Source organism: Lepisosteus platostomus, unplaced genomic scaffold, assembly GCF_059453375.1.
Source record: "Lepisosteus platostomus isolate fLepPlt1 unplaced genomic scaffold, fLepPlt1.hap1 Scaffold_32_H1, whole genome shotgun sequence".
Lineage (NCBI taxonomy): Eukaryota > Metazoa > Chordata > Actinopteri > Semionotiformes > Lepisosteidae > Lepisosteus > Lepisosteus platostomus.
In genome coordinates this window covers 713,526-735,496 of record NW_028291660.1, presented here as the reverse complement: position 1 = coordinate 735,496, position 21,971 = coordinate 713,526, and the positions used below count along the sequence as shown (strand labels likewise).

The 21,971-nt window shown below is 46.9% G+C and overlaps 8 non-coding genes and 1 pseudogene across 8 annotated transcripts; 4 read left to right on the top strand and 5 right to left on the bottom strand.

Annotated features, from left to right (window-relative positions):
- Window positions 1–1,463: 1,463 nt before the first annotated feature.
- LOC148634507 (U1 spliceosomal RNA) lies at window positions 1,464–1,633 on the top strand. The gene has a single exon (XR_015933642.1). It is a non-coding gene; the product is annotated as a U1 spliceosomal RNA (small nuclear RNA).
- A 635-nt stretch (window positions 1,634–2,268) lies between these two features.
- LOC148634506 (5S ribosomal RNA) lies at window positions 2,269–2,387 on the bottom strand. The gene has a single exon (XR_015933503.1). It is a non-coding gene; the product is annotated as a 5S ribosomal RNA (ribosomal RNA).
- Window positions 2,388–4,162: 1,775 nt separating this feature from the next.
- On the top strand, window positions 4,163–4,326 carry LOC148634505 (U1 spliceosomal RNA). Its single transcript, XR_015933498.1, has one exon. It is a non-coding gene; the product is annotated as a U1 spliceosomal RNA (small nuclear RNA).
- Window positions 4,327–4,963: 637 nt separating this feature from the next.
- Window positions 4,964–5,082, bottom strand: LOC148634504 (5S ribosomal RNA; annotated as a pseudogene).
- A 1,198-nt stretch (window positions 5,083–6,280) lies between these two features.
- LOC148634503 (U4 spliceosomal RNA) lies at window positions 6,281–6,422 on the top strand. Its single transcript, XR_015933595.1, has one exon. It is a non-coding gene; the product is annotated as a U4 spliceosomal RNA (small nuclear RNA).
- Window positions 6,423–11,096: 4,674 nt separating this feature from the next.
- On the bottom strand, window positions 11,097–11,167 carry trnad-guc (transfer RNA aspartic acid (anticodon GUC)). Its single transcript has one exon. It is a non-coding gene; the product is annotated as a tRNA-Asp (tRNA).
- A 1,695-nt stretch (window positions 11,168–12,862) lies between these two features.
- trnas-uga (transfer RNA serine (anticodon UGA)) lies at window positions 12,863–12,944 on the bottom strand. The gene has a single exon. It is a non-coding gene; the product is annotated as a tRNA-Ser (tRNA).
- A 1,346-nt stretch (window positions 12,945–14,290) lies between these two features.
- Window positions 14,291–14,372, bottom strand: trnas-gcu (transfer RNA serine (anticodon GCU)). Its single transcript has one exon. It is a non-coding gene; the product is annotated as a tRNA-Ser (tRNA).
- Window positions 14,373–15,997: 1,625 nt separating this feature from the next.
- Window positions 15,998–16,070, top strand: trnar-acg (transfer RNA arginine (anticodon ACG)). The gene has a single exon. It is a non-coding gene; the product is annotated as a tRNA-Arg (tRNA).
- Window positions 16,071–21,971: the final 5,901 nt, after the last annotated feature.

Genomic DNA, 21,971 nt, shown 5'->3' with positions numbered 1-21,971 from the left:
GAGCTCTGCAGTGCTGTGATCGGTTCTCTTTGGCTTCCTCCGCAAAAATTAACACATCTAAGAGTGAGATTTTTTATCAGAACTGGAGGGAGCCAAAAGAAGGACATGATCTCAGGCTGCAAGAGAAGAGAATTAAGGTCCTGGGGGTGTATTTTGGAGAAGAGATGGGAACAGTAAATTGGCAGAACAAATTGCCAATCTTAAACAAAAAACTGATGCAATGGAAGGACCGAGACCTCACCATGACAGGGAAGGTGCTGGTCATCAAAGCCGAGCTCTTGCCTGTCTTGAATTTTCTGGCTTCTACCTTCCCAATCCCACACCGTGTTGCGGCGGTGCTGAGGAGATTGATGTTTCAATTTCTATGGGGTGGGAAGCAGGAAAGACTCAGAAGGGAAATAATGTACAGGCCGCTACCCTCAGGGGGGAAGTCTGTCCCAGATATTGCTATGAAGCTGCTGTGCATTTTCCTGGCCTCTGTGCTGAGAGGCTTTGCAACAGCACCTGCAGCGCGTACCTGGACTTATTTTTCCAGGCTCTGGGTAGGTAGGGAGGTGTTCAGAGTGTGGGGTGTCAGACCCAAGCTGGACGTCCCACTCTCTGACACATGCCCTGCAATTTATGGGACAGTTAAAAGTTTTCTAAGATCTCACCCAATTGGCCATATTCCCCTCCGAGATGTCAGCGTCCAAAAACTGGAAGATTTCGTAGCACCCCAGAACAATAGGCAGACCCCTGTGGGCATTTTAACATCAGCCCAAACAAGGAAGGTGTGGAAACACACATCCTCTAAATTTCTGTGCAACATTCACAGAGATTTAGCCTGGAGTGTCGTCCACCAGTGCTTACCGGTACGAACTTTCTTGTACCGTAGGGGCCTCACCCCCAGCCCTCGCTGCGTTAGGGTGGGCTGCGGCGAGGAGGAGACTGTGACCCATCTCCTGTGGTCCTGCTTTTTTGCGAAGGCCTTCTGGGCCCAGTTTGAAGATTGGTTGCAGGCTCTCTCGCCCCAATTTACCCTGACCGCCGCTTTCATCATATACGGCATCTCTCCTGTCAAACTTCCCCCTGACGTGTTTGACAGGATCTGGGCCGTGGTGAACAGTGGGAAAGACGCCCTGTGGAGAGTGAGGAACATGGGGCTGTTCAAAGGCATCGAGGTCCCAGTCAAGGCAGCAGGTAGCCTGGCCCTGTTCATCACCCGAGAGAACTATTACCTCAGAGATCTGTGGAGAGAAGGGAGGGAGGAAGCAGAAAATCTGTGGGAAATAGAGAGCATAGGTCAACATCTCAAGAAACTGTGAAAAACATTATCATGTTTAAATAAAGAATGTGATTTGCACCAGAAAAAAAGAAAATTGTTGCTATGTAACTGTTACCGTGTCAAAATGTAATGAGATGTGATCATATATACTGTTTTAAGTATGTATATTAATGTAAAGCTTTCTGATTTGTGATTTCCTGTATTTTTTTGTGAAAAGAAAATAAAGTTCTTAAAAATCGAAATCGGTTCACCCAGGGTGAGGCTCGGCCATTGCACTCCGGCTGTGCTGACCCCTGCGAATTCCCCAAATGTGGGAATCTCGACTGCATAATTTCTGGTAGTGGGGGACTGCGTTCGCGCTCTCCCCTGATGTGCTTGGTCCAAAATCAGATACGGGAGGGTTAGGACACCACGAGCTGCGTGGCTGCGGAAGGATCCCGGTTCGACAGGAGTGGACGCCGCTGCTGGTTCTCGCTGGCTTTTAGTTAGGGGTCCGGAGAAGCATCTCAAGCTAGTTCCACTACTCCTTCCGGACGTTCATTCCCTTTTCAAAGTCAGTCGTTTTGCTGTAGTCTGCGTTCTTTAGGCTGATTATCGAGGTTAGCCTTTATTTGGTCATGGGGGGCCTCGGTACTGTATGCTGAGTCTAAAGACAGTTTCACCCGTTTTCTGATTGCTCGGTTCTGTACCAGTGCAGACATGTCAAACAGTGAATGGCTGTACCTCTATTGTATCCGTGCTCAATGAATGAAATCGGTAACAAATTAATATATGTCTAGTTATACGAAAAACGAGTGGTTTATCGACTCATCTTCATTTGCAGATTTAGAGGCAGCTTCGATATTCGTTTTACAGACGGGTTTTATTTTTGAATATGGGTCACACACATGCCACAGCAACAAAACATCTCTAGAGATGAGGCTATAGATCACCTTTCCATCCTGCAGGTTTTCCTCCCAAAGCCTACGGCACCAACGGCGACCCCTGCTGGCCGGGAGAGCAAAAGCTTACAGCACCTGGTATTCCCAGGCAGTCTCCCATCCAAGTACTAACCAGGCCCGACGCTGCTTAGCTTCCGAGATCAGACGAGATCGGGCGTGTTCAGGGTGGTGTGGCCGTAAGCAAAAGCCCCGGCGCCTGACTCGCTACTTGAAGCTGTGTGTGGCGGGGGTTCCGTGCCCCCCGAGCGGGACTGAAGGATCGTTCGTGTGCCACTCTTTGGAAAGGAGCTGCTTTCCAAATCGCATTGCGTGCCTGGATGTTGGCGAATGCGCTCCCTTGTGTTGGCTCGTCCCGCACTGGAGGAGGACAAACAATCTGCACGGAGGAGCACCAGGCAAGTCTTCACCAGACAAAAACCTCCAGTGCACAGCACTCTGGAAACATTTCGGGGCTTTCGCGTGTTTATTTCAGCACGTAAAGCGCACCGGTCCAACACGTCGGCCGGGCGCGCGGCGCCTCCGCCCTCTTGTGGCCTTGCGGCGTCAGAGCAAGAGGCTCCTTCTCGCTGCCCTTCCGCTGTGTTGCAGGACCCGGAGCGCGCACTTTGTGGGGGGCGGGGGACCGCGTTCGCGCTCTGCCCCCGGTCTCTTGCGCGAGTACTAAATCTCACGGACAGGGGGGCCTCGTCATTGATTGTTACAGGTGAGACGGGGATTAGGAGGAGACCCCGACTGATGGGTAAAGGGGAGCACTTACACCAGAGGGACACCCCCGGCATCTCTTTTTGAGAGACGCCCTGGGGTTTCCTAATGGCCAAGGAGGGTCGGGACCTCGGTTTGACCTCTGTTTGTGCAGCAGAGTGTCGCCATCAGGAGGCTGGGGCGTAAGAGAGCCACACAGCCCGCAGGGTGAGCGCTCCCTACTGGTCCCAGTCACACCTCTTGCAGGAGCAGCAGCAACCGGAGCTTTTCCGGGGTGGAATCTCCCATCCGGGTGCCGGCCAGGCTCACACCTGCTGGGCTGCCCCGGGGGTGAGCCCAGTCGAGAGTCGCAGGGCCAGATCTAGTCACCGGGGAGAAACGATACAAGTGAAGGATTGCTCGGCTCTCGGCACTTGAAAAGACCGACAAATGTCTCGTTCCCGCCGGAGCTGAATGTACCCGCATGTGTGGTGTCGTCTTCTTCCCCCGCCCCGCTGTGTTTGCTGTATTGTCTCTGAAGCCGGCCCCCCCGAGACGAGACGGGCTGTTCCTGTGCCCCAATTAACACTTTACAGGTGCCATTCCCCGGCATTGTGGCCATTGTCGGTGCTCACACGCGATAAGATAAGGCGGAGGAGAGCGGGGCATGCCCAGCGGCAGACATTCAAGGAGGGGGCAGTGCGAGGTGAGGTGAGGTGCGACACGCCGGAGCCCCGACGCAGCTAATGCGGAGCACTTGTTGGACTGGCATCGAAAGGACGTGTGCGCACGGAGCGAGCCTTCCCTGCGGCGGAGCGCGGGAACTTTCTCCCCCCCTCCCGCTGCAGGAGTTGTGTGCGCTGCAGCGGTGCCGAGAGAAAAGCACAGAAGGCAGCAGGCTCTGGAGAGCAGGTAAGAGACGGAGCCTTGTGGGCAGGCGAGCAGGCCCGTTTTTTGGAAATTGCTGAAAAGGTTTGTTCGGTGTGTGGCAGGCGCACGTCGCGAGCTTGCGTGGCGATCTGCCGGTCTGGAGTTATGCAAATGAGGCCGAATTGCATCCCGGGACATGCTGCGAATGCGCAACGGCGACTGCAGATGTGTAGGAAACGGCGCGCTCGTTTTCTCGTTTTGCCCACACTTTTGAGTGTTAGTGTGGCGTGTGAGTGTGTGAAAGAGTGGGCCCAGCAGGAGGCGGTGGCGTGCGGGGCGAGGAGGTGGCCTAGGCTGCGCGATTTGTGCTGTGGGTGCGGGCCGCTTGCAGGGGCCTGTTTAACTCATACTTACCTGGCAGGGGAGATACCTTGATCAAGAAGGAGGTTCACCCAGGGTGAGGCTCGGCCATTGCACTCCGGCTGTGCTGACCCCTGCGAATTCCCCAAATGTGGGAATCTCGACTGCATAATTTCTGGTAGTGGGGGACTGCGTTCGCGCTCTCCCCTGATGTGCTTGGTCCAAAATCAGATACGGGAGGGTTAGGACACCACGAGCTGCGTGGCTGCGGAAGGATCCCGGTTCGACAGGAGTGGACGCCGCTGCTGGTTCTCGCTGGCTTTTAGTTAGGGGTCCGGAGAAGCATCTCAAGCTAGTTCCACTACTCCTTCCGGACGTTCATTCCCTTTTCAAAGTCAGTCGTTTTGCTGTAGTCTGCGTTCTTTAGGCTGATTATCGAGGTTAGCCTTTATTTGGTCATGGGGGGCCTCGGTACTGTATGCTGAGTCTAAAGACAGTTTCACCCGTTTTCTGATTGCTCGGTTCTGTACCAGTGCAGACATGTCAAACAGTGAATGGCTGTACCTCTATTGTATCCGTGCTCAATGAATGAAATCGGTAACAAATGAATATATGTCTAGTTATACGAAAAACGAGTGGTTTATCGACTCATCTTCATTTGCAGATTTAGAGGCAGCTTCGATATTCGTTTTACAGACGGGGTTTTTTTTTTTGAATATGGGTCACACACATGCCACAGCAACAAAACGTCTCTAGAGATGAGGCTATAGATCACCTTTCCATCCTGCAGGTTTTCCTCCCAAAGCCTACGGCACCAACGGCGACCCCTGCTGGCCGGGAGAGCAAGAGCTTATAGCACCTGGTATTCCCAGGCAGTCTCCCATCCAAGTACTAACCAGGACCAACCCTGCTTAGCTTCCAAGATCAGACGAGATCAGGCGTGTTCAGGGTGGTGTGGCCGTAAGCGAAAACCCCGCCACCTGACTCGCTACTTGAAGCTGTGTGTGGCGGGGGCTCCGTGTCCCCCGAGCGGGACTGAAGGATCGTTCGTGTGCAACTCTTTGGAAAGGAGCTGCTTTCCAAATCGCATTGCGTGCCTGGATGTTGGCGAATGCGCTCCCTTGTGTTGGCTCGTCCCGCACTGGAGGAGGACAAACAATCTGCACGGAGGAGCACCAGGCAAGTCTTCAGTGCACAGCCCTCTTGCTGCCCCTGCAGCTGCTTCACTTTTCCCTTTAGTTGCCATCGATTTTTTTGTAGTGCTATACATATACGATTGAGGTATCTTAGAATTCTCCTTCGAAGACCCAGCACTCTCTTTTCTTTTCCCAGTGTTACTCATATCAGACTTTTTAAACCTAAAAAAAAATCGTTTTTTCTTTCAATTATAACTGAAGTTTAAACAACTAGTGTTAAGTCCTTATTTTTCTGTAGTCAAAAAAAGCAAAAATTAACATTCAGGTCATGAAAAACTCAAAAAAACTCCCCAACCACTAAAGTTTACCTCCCACCTGAGCACCATCTTGAACGCCCCTACCACCAGAGAATGCTCACGATTTCGGAAGCTGTCTCCGGGACGTGCTGATTCCACACATCCTGAATAAATCATGATATTGTTAGTTGCTGTAGCTAGACGTTCAAATGAGTTTCATGGCCAGATGGACTGTTTCCTCCAGCGGTATAATATTGCAGTGAGACAGCACGATGCCTGCACGACTATGTCACGCTAAACGCCACAGATTGTGTTTTTCCGTTCGTGTCAGTCGTCCCGCAGCCACGGGAAGTGGGACACAAACATGCTGCAATGCTTTCAAGACGTTAGGATTTGTTTGTGCAACATCCAAGAAGAGTACTTGTGGCTTGAATGTGAACTGTACGTGCCCGCCCCCTTTCCTCTGTAGTGCATGAGTTCCTCCCGGCACGCCCTTCGTCATTGTTCTGTCATCTTGTATTTAAAGGGTTGTATTTCTGCTGCTGAAAATAAGCAACGGTTTTCTCACAACGCCCTTTGTTCCCAACGGAGCCCTTGTCTGTCATGAAATTCTTCAAAACCTCAAGCTAGAAGAAGAAGAAGACGACAAATATGAAGCGTTATAGCAACGACATGCCATGAGACAATCGATAACGATTTCCATAGGATCCCCGCGGTTGCCTGGCAACCGTCAGCTTTGCGCAGTGGCAGTATCGTAGCCTGTGAGGTTTATCCGAGGCGCGATTATTGCTAGTTGAAAACTTTTCCCAATACCCCACTTCCGCCGGTTTGCAATACAATCGGCGAAAGCAATTTTTGACAGTCTCGTCAGAGACTGAGCAAGGTGTTTAAAGACAGATTTGGTCACGGTGATATCATGGTAGAAAGAAACGGTCTTTAGCTCTTTCAGCTTTATGCAGAGAACAGCGTCTGTCGAGATTACTTTTGTGTCAGCGCGAAACGCCGTGTGCTGTCAGTATGATTTCATATTGCTCGTAGCGGCGCCTGGCTTTTGTCTGTCAAACGTTAGGTTGCGCTTCTTCATGCTGCATCGTCGGCATGAGTGGAGCATTTTAAACGTCTGTACTTACTGCGCCCCATAAGAAATCGTTTGTCCCCATTCAAAAGAGATTGTGCGATGTCCTGCAGCGTTCGCAAAGCAAACCTTTGACAGTTTGAAAAGAGGAATTTATTCTGCTTCCTGTGCGTGCAGTAGTTACAAAGTTGAACGTCTTTACACGATCTGCTGCAGTTTTCAGTGGGTGGGCTTTGTCAAATGGCTTGGAAAAACGCACTGTGTTTCGGCTCGGGAAACATCATGAGCAGTGTCCTGCATGTTTTCTGTGTATAGCTGTCTTTTAACGCATACAGAATTCATTCGAAATCATTGATTTCTCCAATTAACAAGGGTCCCTTTTTGAACCTGCCAGAAGCATTCTTTCAATGTAACAGATTTACTCCGGGGAAGGGCAGCATGACATTGAGAGTAGCTCAAGCTTTCAGCACCTTTATCTGACTGCATGTATGCAGACACTGCTCAGAATCCCCTGTAAGATTCTCCTTCAATTCCGTTTTGCAGTGCTTTAGCTCTTTCAAAAGGCTTCGTTTTGCTAGTCACAATCCAAGGCTCATGACAGCATTTGAAAACATTCGCTAATGCGTTGGCCGGGAATCGAACCTGGGTTAACTGCTTTGAAGGCAGCTATGCACAACACTGGCTCGCTCCAGAATAAATCTCACGTCGAGGACATATTTTTTTCCATTTTACCGTGAGTCGGGCTCAGCTGCACAGAGGAGAGAGCAGAGCAATGAGGTCACGGGGACAGGGGAGTCACACGCTGGCGGTTTGAATACGCGGAAGATCACTGAGGGATCCACAGTATATGGACCCTCCGTGCGCCATCAGTCCGCACTCCGTACTCTGAATCCTGCCATCCGAGTTAAGATCTCGGCGGAACCTGAGGCGCAGTTCCTTCTTAAAACGTAATCTGGTGAGCATTTCTAGAATCGTACTTGTATAGATGCAGCCTTTAATGTGTTGCTAGGTTAAAATTGATGACTTCTTGTATTTCAGTAGGCAACTGCCCTCTTGATTTCGGATTTAATTTCTTTATTACAGGGGCACTTTTATGAAGACAGAGTCATGTTCAGGTACTTTGCTTGATGGAGGAAGCTCATTTCGGACTCTGTGATCTGCTCACCTGGAAAGGTCTGCTATACTACTACAAGAGAGAAGTAGAGTCTGGAAGAAGGGACAATTTTATGATGCTTTGGAAGATAATGTTTTTTTTTTTATACTGAAAATGAAAGGTAGTTGTTTCTATATGGACTCAGTCTTTGGAATTTATATATATATATTTCAGTGATCCCTCAGCCATTCCTTCTGTATTGTAATTCAATTTCTCTTTTAAAATTCCTTCCCCACTTCTAGGACCTGCAGTTGCTGAACTCCACAATGGCTTCTATTGGAAAGTCTGTGACTGAGACCAAGTAAGTGTTCACTTTTTTATGAAACCATTATTTATTTAGGAGCAATGAGCAATTCTTATATAAATGCAATAAAATCATTATGCTCAAACTATGAGAGAGAAAATTAAGGATAATTTAAGAAATCAGTCTTAGCTTGTTTCTATACACAGATGGTATTATTTATTTTCAAAGGAAACCCGCGAGGATTCCCCTGGTGTGCAAGATGTGCCTGAATACTCTTGATCAGCTTCCTGCTCACTTGAAGAGGGCGTGTATGAAGCACGCCACGGCAGAAAAGATCAGGATGGCCTCTCAACAGGCGAGGGAGGACATGATGAATCACCTGAAGAACGGGGTCATCGTGGATTACCACAGAATAGAGATCGTGTCTGGTGAGGCAAACAGGATAGTGGTTGTAAGACTGCTAGAGTCCTTGGGCCTTTTTGTACATGGGAAGCCTGAAGACACATTGGCAAGGTGAGATATTTTTAATCTGTAAGGCTTCTGTAGTTTCTTTTTGAAATCATTGTTACAACATATTATGTAAAAGCATGTTGAAAAGAATCTACCTGCATTCCAGCGGCCCTGAGCAAGAGGCCGCTGTCCAGGAGGAAGAGATGCCAGAGGTTGCTCTAGAAACTGAAACAGAAGCGGATAAGGAAGGGGAAGATGTGAGCTCTGAAGAACTCTATCAGCAGTAAGACTTTTTATTATTCAGATGTATCTATTTTTTACTAAAATTCTAATTTGTCTTATAGGTATAAAATGTTTAAACCGGTGTTTTATATCCTTACAGGCCCTGAGTAGTTAAAAAGTATCAGCAGGCCGGAAGAGAGTGGCCCAAGCTGGACTCTATAGAAAGCACTCCCTGGATGCTCCTCTCCTGATTGGATTCAAACAGTACCTTACCAAGGATCTGGGAGTGGCAAATTATTCTCAGGAGGTATTTATTTTTTAAAGGCATTTAAAATTAAGCAATGGTATCTTCATTGTAAATGTTTTTATTTCTTAGCTTAAAATTCACCCATGTGAAATGATGTCAGCCATAAACATCATGACTCTATATTTCCTACCTGAATCTATTCTACTTAAATTATTACATTATACACAATTTGAGTTCATTTTAAAAAGTAAAAGGTAATGAAAGGAATGCATTTTCATAAGAAAGATAATACCGATATGCATGTGATAATCTTCCTTATATCATGTAGTGCATCATTTGGACACTTTGTGGGCTTCAAATACAAAGAAAATCATGTTCTATGGTACAAGATAAATACAAAACTTAAGCTTTTATTTTAATTAGATTTCTTTATAAAGCATAAGCAATCATTTATTACATCGCTTATTGAATTAAATCTTTTGACAAGAGGTAAGACTTCTGTTACATTTAAACCCATGTTTAGCTGTGTTTTTTAGATTTAACTGAACCAATTTCTGTGTGTGATAATGTCCTTGAATTCTGACAACATCACACTAAATTACATGATATAAAACAGCTAATGTTTCTAGAGATAAAGTTTCTGAGATGCTTCTAATTACTTTTTATTACCAGGGACAGTTTAATTCACCTTGTACAGTACTGTAAGACCAAGATGCTTTTTTTAAAAGTTATTTAACATTTTATAGAACTTTGTCTACTATGGCAACATGATGTGCTTGATGAAACTTGGAAAAATACTGCTTGGCCACTTATCTTAAGATAAAGATAGGATAAAGGTTTATCTTTTGCACCTACCTGACCCCCAGGGAAGGCCAATGCTTTCTAAGTTGATGGTTCCCTACAGTAGACTGTACTTTAATTTCAAAGGTAATGTATATTGACCCAAATCAGTTTTGGAATCCAATCTACTGACGAGATGGAGCACATCCTTTTTTCAGGATTTTAGCATCATACGTTTGGTATATTTAGTCCCTAATGCTAAAAGAAATGATCATAGAACATTTGGACACTTTGTGGGCTTGAAATACAAAGAAAATCATGTTCTATGGTACAAGATAAATACAAAACTTAAGCTTTTATTTTAATTAGATTTGTTTATAAAGCATAAGCAATCATTTATTACATTAATATATGTAAAAATAACATTTTAGCATCATATGTTTAGTATATTTAGTCCCTAATGCCGAAAGAAATGATCATTTGTTTAACATGCACGGGTCTGTCTCAAAGGATGCAGTACTCCTGAAGGGTCTCAAACCCTACATTTTGGATGCCTAGCTGTATCCCTCACTTGTGGCACCTCAGAATGACTTCTAACCTTACCTGTGGTGTATTCAGTCCCTATTGCTCAATGCACAGTGTACATACTGCATACATGTGTCTTGAGAATGAGGAATGGGCCCCTGAGACAGTCATTTGCCTGTTTCACAAACAGGGACCTGGACCTGGACCTAGACCTAGACCTGGCCCGTACAGGGCTCAAACCCACGACCTTGGTGTTATTAGCACCACGCTCTAACCAACTGAGCTAACCTGCCTCACGACAGTGCTCCTCTCTGTGCTGCAAAAAATCAAACTCAGGGAATTTCTTTTGTCCTCCTTTGAATAGAAAGCCGTGTAATTCAGTGTACGGGCTTTCTCGTGCAGTTTCATGGTTCTTGTAACCCAAATCCTACACTGGCCTGAAGTGCCCCCCCATTTCACAGCATTTTTCAGCTGATTTAAAATGTACCTAAAGGAGAAGCATTATTGAAGACCATCAATTACCAAGAGCTTTTGTCAAAGGTTTTGGTGGTCATTTTGAATGACCACATAGCGCTGTGACCTCGGTTTTACATCTCATCCAAAAGACAGCACCCTTTTACAACACAGCATCTCCGTCACTATACTGGGGCATTGGGACCCGCACAGACCTCAGGGTGAGCGCCCCCCCGCCGGCACCATTAACACCACTTCCAGCTGGAAGCTTTGTTTTTCCCTGTAGCTCATCCTCATCCAGGAACTGACCTGGCTCACACCTGCTTAGCTTCAGTGGGTTTTTTGAGTTGCGAGTTGCAAGGGGATGCAAGTGATGGAGCCGCTTGCTGCAAAAGCCACTGCATTGGCCGGGAATCGAACCCGAGCCTCCCACGTGACAGGCGAGAATTCTACCACTGAACCACCAATGCTCAGTGCCTGGGCCTTCAAAAAAGGAGGTTTTTTGGTGCTCTGTGCAAAACGCGTCGACATCTGCTTCCAGCTGCAAAATGCCATTTGCGGACGCTGAAGAACTTATTTCCAAGGCAGCGGGTACAAGCGATTGGGCGGTTTAAAACCACCAGGAACAGCAAAGAGGCGCGCTTCTTTGCTTGTGCCGAAACAAACCGACTGAAGGCGGACAACGTAGTCGGCAGGATTGGAACCTGTGCGGGGAGACCCCAATGGATTTCTAGTCCATCGCCTTAACCACTCAGCCACGACTACAGCAAGCCCCACTGCCGCTGTGTTCTTGCTACAATCTTACCTGGATCGCGAGGCGCCGGCGGAAGCCTATTTCAAAGTCGTTCTCCGTTTCAAAAAAACATTTCCAAAATACAAGCCTTGCAGACAGACACGCCTCAGAGGACTTAAGGGTGGCTTCATGTCAGAATGATAAAGTCTCCCCGTCCGGACATGAAAATGCCACTTTGTTACACACAAAAAAAGAATCAACAACAGAGAAATGCCCACAAGCATTTGAAAAGCCGCACCACGTCGCACTTGAAATAGCTCTTACATTAGTGGTAGACACAGGAATCGCCTTTTTCTTTACGCTCTTACCAACGCGATGGAAAGCAAAACAAAGCAAAGCAGAGCAAAACAAAACAAACAAACGAAAACCCTCACGTCCTGCACTTGCATATAACGCCGTTACGTGCCCAAGCGGTATTGTACGTCATCCTAGCACTGCACCCCGGGTCGTACGGTATATGGGAACGAGCACACCCCACGAATCGTCTCGAATCACTCCCTACAGCTGTAAGGCGCCTTGAAGCGTGCACCCCCAACATTCTTCTTTGCGCATCTGTGAAAGGTAAACTCTTGAGCAAACTCTGAACCAGCTCTAAGGAAACTAATCCGATTAGACGTTACTTTGACTCATCTTCTTACGCTCAGTGCCGGATTGCTCAAACTCCAGCTAGGGTTAGGGTTAGCATTCCCACGCTACTTAGACACTTTGTTTACGCTCAGTGCTGGATTTTGGGAACTTCAGGACGAATGGGAATTTTCTCCTATCTGTCCATTCTGTTTTGTTTTGGAGACTCTTGGCTGCCTATGTTGTTCAGTGCAGCGTGAAGGAAACATTTTCCAAAACTGTGTCAGCTCAAAAGTTGTAAGAAAACCTCTCCAGGTGCTTTAACTCTCTTCATTTTTGTCATTTAATGTGACACTCGATGTATAACTGGAGCCTCACATATGCAAATGGTGAGGCTCCAGTTCGACACCCAGTTCCACACCACTTTCCAGTATATGACAAAAGCATGGCAGACTGTGCCGGACCAGCTGGTAACTTCCGCTTATTTTGACCATATTAAACATTGGAAATCTTCCCACTTGCATTTGTGACACTTGATTTTGGCTCCACCTAAGACACTCTTAAATCTTCAAACACTTTTCTCTTCTCCCGCAACACACTTGTCTGTCGGCACTATGTGGCAGCGTTGCATGACAACCCATCTCACCACGGAAAGGAACCTAACAGCTTTGGTAAGAGAGTAGAACTACCTGAAGAACTGCTTTCCATGGAAGCAGGACCAAGCGATGTAGCATTTTTATAGTACCAGGAAAGGAGAAGCAGCACTTCGCCTTAGCCGCACAGGCACAAGGTGACGTGCGGCAGACGCCGTAGTCGGCAGGATTCGAACCTGAGTGGGGAGTCCCCAATGGATTTCAAATCCATCGCCTTAACTACTCGGCCACGACTACAGCGAGCTCGCCGCCGCCGCATTCCTCCTATAATCTAACACGGAGTGTGAGGTGGCTGCGGAAACCTTTTTAAAGTCGCTCTCCGTTAAAAAAAAAAATACCTTTCACAAGATACATGCCGGCAGACAGACACGCCTCAGAGGGTTTAAGGCTGGCTTCACGTTCAAATGATAAAGTCTCCCCGTCCGGATGTCAAAATGCAACTTTGGCAGACAGAAAAAACATCAACAAACCACAAATGTGGACAAGGATTTTACAAGCTGCACCACACTGCACTTTCAAAAGCATTTACATTCGTGTTAGACGCAGGAATTGTCTTTGTTTTGCGCGCTTATGAACGCCATAGAAAATGAAACAAAACAAAAGCCCTCAGCTCCTGTACTTGATTATAATGCCGTTACGTGTCGAAGCAGGAATTTACGTCATCTTACCACTGCAACATGGGGAATAGAGGGAAATGAACACACGCTACGAATCGTCTCAATCACTCCCTAGAGTCGTAAGGCACATTGAAGGGTGCACCCCCATCATTAATCGTTGGGCCTCTGTAAAAGGAAAGCTGTTGAGCAGTCTTTGAAACAGCTCGGATGAAACACTTGATTGCTTCCATGTGCATCTGGAGCCCACTTCTTATTTTCACTTCACGCCGCCCAAAGCATTTCTAAAACAGGAGATTCGCGTTTGGGAATGCGCCCTGCCCTACAAATAAAACAGGTCTACGGGTCTGAAACCTGCTCCACGGAAAACAGTTCTGTTGCGCTTTTGATCAAAGGGAGATTCTCTGTTCTTACTTTTTGATTACATAACACCCAAAGGGGCTTCTTTGGAGCTGGATTCCAACCAGCATCCTAAAGTTTCTTGGCGGTATCCTTTACAGTCCTCTGTTCGGTCGACAAGGAACAGAAGGGGGCAGCTTTCCTCACACATACAGTGCAATGTACTGTAGTGTTCCCCTTCATTGAATTTGCAGTTCTGCATCAGACCTCTAACTCGTTTCCTTAGCTTGGATTTAAGCCACGAAGCAGGCCTCTACTGTATAAACGTCTAGAGGAATCACAAACTATTTGAGAGGCCATCATCCCAGGGGGAACTGACAAAGTCTATCCCTAAACACCTAGCGCAGTCTCTCGAGAGACTGTCAAAAATCGCTTTCTCCGTTTGTGCTGCAAGTAAGTGAAAACGCGGTCTCAACCCAGAGCCACTTGGCAGCAGCGGCACGTAAATACTGTTACTACCACTGCTCGATACCAACGTTAGCCTACTATACCATGTTCAGCCACCGCTAGAAAATGTAAGGCTCTAGTACTGGAGCAAACAAAAGGAGAGCCAACGTCAAACGTAGAGAGCGACGAGGATGGGATTCGAACCCATGCGTGCAGAGCACAATAGATTAGCAGTCCATCGCCTTAACCACTCGGCCACCTCGTCGATGAAACTGGGCTGTCCAGACATGGGTTGGCGCGCTCCAGATGATCTTTTTCTTTTTTTTCCCTCATACTCGAGGGTCATTTTCCTGTTCCACATGCGATTTCAACATTTTCCTTGGGAGATGTCAAGCCAGCAAGCCACTGCTGTGGTTCAGTGGCCAGTGTGGAGTTCAGTGGCCCTGTTGTACACAGAAAGCACATTGAGCTCCTTGGACATGAAAAGTTCCAGATAAAAGCCATTTGTCATCCTTTCTCTTGGTGTCGATGTTGCTATTGTATGTAAAGGTGGCAACTTGCTCAGCGAGCAGGCGGAGCACACACCGAATGCAGATGTGTCTGAGTGGTGTGTCCAAGTGGCTGCAAAAGGACAACACTACCGGGGCGCCATTGCTTAGTTGGTTAAAGCGCTTGTCTCTTAAACAGGAGATCCTGAGTCCGAATCCCAGTGTTGCCTTCTTTGTTCTGTCTTCTCGAACAGAACTGGTCCTTACAGACAACCGCCTACGGCTAGACTTAATTAAATGCAAGTATTCATTTCCTGTCTTTAACGCGACTTGTTTTTCTTAAAATGGATGGAACTTGCAAAACATGAAATACAAACATTGCTAATCAGCGCTAGCGGCTGGCAAAAAAAAAGAAGTCAGCAATGTTTTTTTTCTTTAACCTTAACCCTGCTAATGGAGAAGAGTTAAACGACCGAGTCTATGCAGCTTAAACGGTGCTCATGTCGGGTTCTTAGCTGAAAGGGTGGTAAATCACGCTCACCCCAGTCCTTAATCTTTTAAAAGGATACAAAATTGAACCTAGTCGCCACATCACATACATCCTGTTCAACGATAAAAAGGTGACATCTATCCTCGATCCAGAGTAAATCCCACAATGAGGGCATATTTTTTTTCCACTTTACCATGAGTCGGGCTCAGCTGCACAGAGGCGAGAGCAGAGCAATGAGGTCACGGGGACAGGGGAGTCACACGCTGGCGGTTTAAACACGCGGAAGAAAACTGAGGGATCCACAGTATGTGGACCCTCCGTGCGCCATCAGTCCGCACTCCGGACTCTGAATCCTGCCATCCAAGTTAAGATCTCGGCGGAACCTGAGGCGCAGTTCCTTCTTAAAACGTAATCTGGTGAGCATTTCTAGAATCGTACTTGTATAGATGCAGCCTTTAATGTGTTGCTAGGTTAAAATTGATGACTTCTTGAACTTCAGTAGGCAACTGCCCTCTTGATTTCGGATTTAATTTCTTTATTACAGGGGCGCTTTTATGAAGACAGAGTCATGTTCAGGTACTTTGCTTGATGGAGGAAGCATATTTCGGACTCTGTGATCTGCTCACCTGGAAAGGTCTGCTGTACTACTACAAGAGAGAAGTAGAGTCTGGAAGAATGGACAATTTTATGATGCTTTGGAAGATAATGTTTTTTTTTTCTTTGAAATCGAAATGAATCAGAATATCAGTGCAAAAGACAAACTCTTGGTTTGGTTTAAAGAGATATGGTTTTAAAACAGACAAAATGTAGAAAACAGGTGTTTCTCACTTTTGGAAAAGAATGGACCGGGGGTAATATTTTACTAGGTGCAGTGCTCATCTCACTGGGTTACAGTCCTGCAGTGTCACAGCAGGGCCAGTGGCGCAATGGATAACGCGTCTGACTACGGATCAGGAGATTGCAGGTTCGACTCCTGCCTGGCTCGGGTCGTTTTTAAACGCATCGGGCTACTCCCTAAGTAGTCTGTGCTACTTACTGCATTGTAATCGTACCCAGTAAGAGATTTCCTTCATGTAAATGAACTGCACCTGACAGCTTTAGAAAAACACCTGGGCTCAGTACGGTGCTGAGAGCTCAGCGTTGCTGTTCTAATTAGCACGCACTGCATCGGCTATGAGCCCGAACCTTTCAATTATTCCGATCAGTAAGTCAACACGTAGTCCACATGAACGGTAGAAATATTCTCTTGTCTGTCTCTTGTTTGTATAGAACTGAATGTCCCTGACAATGTACTGTTAGTTTTAATTGAAGAACGGCATTTGTGTTCAAATATACCAGACAAGTTTATGTAACTGCTCATGCGACACTCAGTTGTAATTAGTCAAGAAATAAAGTCGAACAACAGCTGCGGGTTTGATTCTGAACGTATGAGATTGCAGCGCCTTTTACTTCCATTGACAAATGATAGAGATTCGAAGAGAGATCCTTCAGACCAGCAAGCAAACCCACGGCTATTTCGGTTTTCTATCTAGGCAACGTTGGTGTCTGCAATAGCATACATGAAAGCGTGATGCAATTTCTGTGGCTACATTTGTTGCACGTCATGCACAGTAAGAGTGTTTCTAACACCAAATAAAAAGTCAACAATTAGCGATCACGCCTTCTCCTCAGTTAACCCACTGAAACCCTTGCTGTTAACAGTTCTTTACTGCGTGCTTTACCAGCACCTACATATCGTGTCGGTTCTTTCAGCTTTATTCATTAGGTTTTCAAAGGCATAAGTAGAGCACCAGAGGTGCGAACGCAAAATGTGTAGTTATCTGAAGAATTGATTTCCATGGCAGCGGGTCCAAGCGATTTCGCGTTGTTATAGTACCAGGAAAGGGAAAGCGGCACTTCGCCTCTGCCGCGCAGGCACAAGGCGACGTGCGGCAGACGCCGGAGTCGGCAGGTTTCGAACCTACGCGGGGAAGCCCCAACGCATTTCGAGCCCATCGCCTTAACCACTCGAGCAGGACAAATGCGAGCTCGCCGCTGCCGCATTCCTCCTATAATCAAACACGGACTGCGATTTGGCTGCGGAAACCTTTTTAAAGTTGCTCTCCGTTAAAAAAAATACCTTTCACAAGATTCGTGCCGGCAGACAGACACGCCTCAGAGGGTTTAAGGCTGGCTTCACGTTCAAATGATAAAGTCCCCCAGTCCGGATGTCAAAATGCAACTTTGGCAGACAGAAAAAACATCAACAAACCAAAAATGTGGACAAGGATTTTACAACCTGCACCACACTGCACTTTCAAAAGCATTTACATTCGTGTTAGACGCAGGAATTGCCTTTGATTTGCGCGCTTACGAACGCCATGGAAAACGAAACAAAACTAAAGCCCTCAGCTCCTGCACTTGATTATAATGCCGTTACGTGTCGAAGCAGGAATTTACGTCATCCTACCACTGCAACACGGGGAATAGAGGGAAATGAGCACAAGCTACGAATTGTCTCTAATCAGTCCCTACAGTTGTAAGACGCCTGGAAGCGTGCACCCCCATCATTAATCTTTGCGCATCTGTGCAAGGTAAACTCTGGAGCAGTCTCTGAAACGGCTCAAAGGAAACACGTGATTGATTCCATGTGCATCTGGGGTTCATTTCTTATTTACATTTAATTCAAGGGAAAGGCTTGGGTCAGTTTCAGACGGCCTCCAACAGCGAGATTCAAGCGCCCCACCTTCAGCCCAATCTGCGCCGCCAGAACGCCAACGGCTCCTCTGGTCTTTGGGGTGCGGTTGTGACCCCGTAACCTAAAGTGTTGGTGGTAGACAAATGGAGACTAACAGGTGATGTCCTAGGACATGACTACATTGTGACACTCGGTGGGGATGGTGACCATTGCTTGGAAAAGAGTGCGAGGCCCCTTTAGAAAAACATTTTGTTAACAGGCATTCTGCCTCAGCCTAAACACCTATAGCTTGCAAAGCGCATGCTATTAGACAGGCACCTCTGCAAGACCTTAAGAGTCTCTTAAACTAGTGATAGTAAGGTGTTCCCAATGGGCGATGTTTGGCTTTCAAATCATCTCTCTGTGGAAGCGCCGAGATGCAGCTGTTTAAGGCTTAGAAGCAGCTGACTGTTTCACTACCTAGCTGATTACTGTCAGTCAGGGAGCTCAGAGGTGAAAAGCCTCTCTGAGAGACAATTCGCCGTCGATCAGTTCAATATGTTCCGTTCCTGCTCGGTGCAACTGAGATCATCTTGGTAGCCGTGTAGCTCAGATGAGTGAGAGCGTGTGTGTGTGTACCACCGTGATTGGATGCCGGTCCTTCTCAGGTCACAGTAAACCTTCTGCTGCCTAACTTCCCTAATTTTGGGGATCCCTTTGAAAAAGCAAAGGAAAAAAAAACTGTCTCTCATCAGCGTGATTGACCCTACCCAGTATGCCCCAGTGGCCTAATGGCTAAGACACTGGCCTCCTAAAACAGGGATTGTGGGTTTGAGTCCCATCTGGGGTGCTCCTGTCCCATTTTGAGCGTACAAATGTCCTTGTGATTTGCAAAGCTACAACCCCACCTTACTCAGTGAGCGTCTCTGCTTTTCTCTCACATACAGTTGGGAGAAAAACTTTTGTAAACAGCCCTTCGGAATGATGTGGATTTCTGCATGAATGGCTCCTAACATGTGATCTTATCTTTATCTAAGTCATAATAATTAATAAAGAGAGTCTGATTTAACAAACAACACACGCCCAACATTTGACATTGCTGTTTCTTTATTGACCAAATGGTTTAAACAATCAAGGTCATTGATGGAAAAAGTACGTGAACCCTTATATTAAGGAGCTAGTGGAACCTCCTTTATGACAAAAACCTCAATTCCCACTTTCTGTAGTGGCTGGTCAGACCTGAGCAGCGGTTAGGAGGTATTTTGGCCTATTCCTCTATGCAAAACTGTTTCAGTTCATGTATATTTTTGGGATGTCTTGTGCTGAATGGCCTGCTTCAGATCACGCCACAGCACTTCAATGGGATTGGGGTCAGGACTCTTACTTGGCCATCCCAAAATATGGAATTTCTTCTGTTTCAGCCACTCTGTTGTTGATGTACTCCTTTGTTTTTGTCATGCTGCATGACCCAGCGTCTTTCGAGTTTTAGATCACAGGCAGACACCCTGACATTCTGCTGTAGAATTTCCTGATACATCTTTGAATTCATCGGTCCCTTGATGATTGCAAGCCGTACAGCCTCCGCCATGCTTCCCAGGTGGGATGAGGTTTTGGAGTTGGTATGCAGTGTTTTGTTATCTCCAAACATAACGCTGTGCACATTTACCAACAAGTTCAACTTTTGTCACGTCTGTCCACAGAACATTGTTCCAGGAGTTGCTGTGGAACATCCATGTGGTCTTTAGCAAACTTGAGAGGGGCAGTGGTGGTTTTTTTTGGGGGGGAGAGCAGTGGTTTCCTCCGTGGTGACCTCGCATGATCACCACTCCTGTTCAGATTTCTTCTTATGGTGGACTCATGGACACAGACGTAAGACAAAGTCAACCACCTGTTCGCTAGATCCCATCCCCACTCAGCTAGTCAAAGATTCCCTCGAAGGACTGGCAGGACCTATAATTAGTATGATGAATGCATCGCTTGCGTCAGGCGTTGTACCTGATCAATTTAAGGTAGCGGTTGTTAGACCGCTCCTTAAGAAGTCAAATTTGGATCCACAAGTTCTTAACAACTACAGGCCTGTCTCAAAGGTCCCATTTCAATCTAAAAGTTTTGAGAGAATAGTTGTTGCCCAACGTCAATCGTATCTGGATTCAAATAATATACTTGAGAAATTTCAATCTGGTTTCTGAAACAGCATTAACAAGAGCCTTAAATGATATTCTCTTAGCTACTGATGCGCGGAATGCAACAGTGCTAGGTTGCAACAGAGCTAGGAATGCAAACGTTAGGTTGCGCTTCTTCATGCTGCATGGTCGGCATGAGTGGAGCTTTTTAAACGTCTGTACTTAGTGCGCCTCATAAGAAATCGTTTGTCCCCGTTCAAAAGAGATTGTGCGATGTCCTGCAGCGTTCGCAAAGCAAACCTTTGACAGTTTGAAAAGAGGAATTTATTCTGCTTCCTGTGCGTGCAGTAGTTACAAAGTTGAACGTCTTTACACGATCTGCTGCAGTTTTCAGTGGGCGGGCTTTGTCAGATGGCTTGGAAAAACGCACTGTGTTTCGGCTCGGGAAACATCATGAGCAGTGTCCTGCATGTTTTCTGTGTATAGCTGTCTTTTAACGCATACAGAATTCATTCGAAATCATTGATTTCTCCAATTAACAAAGGTCCCTTAAAGGATGAGTCAAAGTAACGTCTAATCGGATTAGTTTCCTTAGAGCTGGTTTAGAGTTTGCTCAAGAGTTTACCTTTCACAGATGCGCAAAGAAGAATGTTGGCGGTGCACGCTTCAAGGCGCCTTACAGCTGTAGGGAGTGATTCGAGACGATTCGTGGCGTGTGCTCGTTCCCATATACCGTACGCCCCGGGGTGCAGTGCTAGGATGACGTATAATACCGCTTGGGCACGTAACGGCGTTATACGCAAGTGCGGGACATGAGGGTTTTCGTTTGTTCGTTTTGTTTTGCTCTGCTTTGCTTTGTTTTGCTTTCCATCGCGTTGGTAAGAGCGTAAATAAAAAGGCGATTCCTGCGTCTACCACTAATGTAAGAGCTATTTCAAGTGCGACGTGGTGCGGCTTTTCAAATGCTTGTGGGCATTTCTCTGTTGTTGATTCTTTTTTTGTGTGTAACAAAGTGGCATTTTCATGTCCGGACGGGGAGACTTTATCATTCCGACATGAAGCCACCCTTAAGTCCTCTGAGGCGTGTCTGTCTGCAAGGCTTGTATTTTGGAAATGTTTTTTTGAAACGGAGAACGACTTTGAAATAGGCTTCCGCCGGCGCCTCGCGATCCAGGTAAGATTGTAGCAAGAACGCAGTGGCAGTGGGGCTTGCTGTAGTCGTGGCCGAGTGGTTAAGGCCATGGACTAGAAATCCATTGGCGTCTCCCCGCGCAGATTCGAATCCTGCCGACTACGTTGTCCGCCTCCAGTCGGTGTGTTTCGGCGCAAGCAAAGAAGCGCGCCTCTTTGCTGTTCCTGGTGGTTTTAAAACGCCCAATCGCTTGTACCCGCTGCCTTGGAAATAAGTTCTTCAGCGTCCGCGAATGGCATTTTGCAGTTGGAAGCAGATGTCGACGCGTTTTGCACAGAGCACCAAAAAAGCGTCTTTTTTGAAGGCCCAGGCACTGAGCATTGGTGGTTCAGTGGTAGATTTCTCGCCTGCCACGCAAGAGGCTCGGGTTCGATTCCCGGCCAATGCAGTGGCTTTTGCAGCGAGCGGCTCCATCACTTGCACCCCCTTGCAACTCGCAACTCAAAAAACCCACTGAAGCTAAGCAGGTGTGAGCCAGGTCAGTACCCGGATGAGGGTGAGCTACAGGGAAAAACAAAGCTTCCAGCTGGAAGCGGTGTTAATGGTGCCGGCGGGGGGGGGCGCTCACCCTGAGGTCTGTGCGGGTCCCAATGCCCCAGTATAGTGACGGAGATGCTGTGTTGTAAAAGGGTGCTGTCTTTCGGATGAGATGTAAAACCGAGGTCACAGCGCTCTGTGGTCATTAAAAATGACCACCAAAACCTTTGACAAAAGCTCTTGGTAATTGATGGTCTTCAATAATGCTTCTCCTTTAGGTACATTTTAAATCAGCTGAAAACTGTTGTGAAATGGGGGGGCACTTCAGGCCAGTGTAGGATTTGGGTTACAAGAACCATGAAACTGCACGAGAAAGCCCGTACACTGAATTACACGGCTTTCTATTCAAAGGAGGGCAAAAGAAATTCCCTGAGATCG